This window comes from Frankliniella occidentalis, unplaced genomic scaffold, assembly GCF_000697945.3.
Source record: "Frankliniella occidentalis isolate FOCC.00 unplaced genomic scaffold, Focc_3.1 Scaffold3, whole genome shotgun sequence".
Lineage (NCBI taxonomy): Eukaryota > Metazoa > Arthropoda > Insecta > Thysanoptera > Thripidae > Frankliniella > Frankliniella occidentalis.
Window position 1 is genome coordinate 4044296 of NW_026267133.1, and position 1826 is coordinate 4046121.

Below are 1826 nucleotides of genomic sequence, written 5' to 3' on the forward strand. Positions count from 1 at the left end.
GGGGGGGGGGTACAAATATAATGACGTAAATGAGCACGCGGTAAAGCACGCGGCGTGACTTAAATTGGGACATACAAATATCATATGGTATCCCCAAAAGAATCAGGACGAGGAATGAAGCCGATATGAGCACTATGATATTTGTATCCCCGGGGTAAAAATATCATAGGGTCACTACTAGCAGTCACTAGGTACTCCAATATGACCGTCTCGACTCTATCCTTTGTGAGAGCCAATAATATTTAGAGTCAAAAGGAGCTTCATGCTAGGTGTGTACCCCCGCGAGTATACGTACACCACTATGGGATCACTGTGGACTCCCAATGACCACGCCCTGTTCCTTTTTCGGGACCCCGTGACATTTGGACCCCCTAAAGTCACCATCGCATCGAGGAGGCGGCACCTGTAGCAACGACGGTAGGGCTCGGCCGGCGCCAACTAGCCGGCGCCGCTTGGCCGGGGGCCGGGCGGCCGCACCCAAAAAGCCACTCGAAATTTTCGTCCCGAAAAGTTTTAATCGCACCGAATAAAAAGCCGATGGGCGCATTAGGGGGAAACGAAAAAAAACCTACATCGAACGATTACACTGCAGTCAGTGGAAGGCTTTGCTGTCCACTTGTTGAGGATAGATAAGGCGCAGGACGAAAGGCGCAGAGGGCACCTGCCTTGGCGACGAGCTATCGGCCCACGTGACGTGCGGGGGTGACGGCATGGGTGACAGACCTGGGGGGGTGCAGTGTGACGACGAGCAAGGGCGTGGGGGCAGTGTGACGACATGGACGTGGTGTGACAATATAGTAAACGATATCGATTCAGTTTAGCTCGTCAATTTAGACAACATAATTAAACGACGGACGACAAGTTTAAAATAAAATTTAAAATTGGTACAGTAACTTTTTGAAACAAATTATATGTATATATAGAACGCCCCATCTCCGCGTGGACACCACGTGCACAACCACAACACGGTCACATCTCCGCGGTGTTTGTGGACGGGGTGGCTGGCGGGGCCGCGGCGGGTCCAACGCCCCCCGTCACCCCGCGGCCTTGTGCCGCGAGCAGCCCGCCCGCCCGGCTGACACGGTCACGCTCGGCGGGGCCGAGTAGCTGACGACCGTCATGTCCGCGGGGGGAGTCCGGGAGTCTGAGGCCGGCGCCGTGCGTCCGGGAGGTTAGGCAACGTGTCGCACGCTGAGGTGTATCGGGGGCGTCAGAGCGCCATCGGCACAACCACAATCAGTATAGTAGTTAGTTCTTGACGGTGCAAAATGAGACGACAAGAACGTCCGACTAACCAGGTCACCGTCACTTGTGCAACACAGTTCGCCTCCCCCCGCGGACAGCGCGCCGCCACCCGCCACCCACACCCACTGACCTGCGGCAAGGTAATATCCTCATCGTCCACCTGCTGGTCGCGGGTGCTCGCCATCGCCGCGGCGGCGGCGACGACGGCGAGGTCCTGGTGGAGGTGATCGTGGTGCTCACCTTCTGATGCGGACCGGAGAGATGACAAACGGGACACCCTGAGGGTTGCTCATCAACTGGAGGGGGGCGAGGTGAGGCGACACCGGCAGCGCCAGCGGTTCGGCTCACGGCGGCACGGAGAGAAAAGGGTGAAGGCTTGAAGAGGAGGGCTTCAAGGCGCGCGCAGGGCTTCAAAGGCTTGAAGGGCTTGCGAAGGCTTGCGCGGCGGCGAGAGCGGCGACGGAGAGCTCTAGCGGCGGCGAGCCTTGCGGAGCAGAGCCTGGTCGGAGACAGACTGGGACCCGAGCCGGCCGTGGCGCGACCGGCTGCCGGCGGCGGCCCGGGCCGTGGGCCCCGCGTGG

The 1826-nt window shown here is 59.0% G+C and overlaps 1 protein-coding gene across 3 annotated transcripts in view; it reads right to left on the minus strand.

The window, feature by feature from the left end:
* Positions 1-1826, minus strand: part of LOC113206256 (solute carrier family 41 member 1) — a 28706-nt gene that overhangs the window by 10689 nt on the left and 16191 nt on the right. The gene's annotated exons all lie outside the window — the stretch shown is intronic.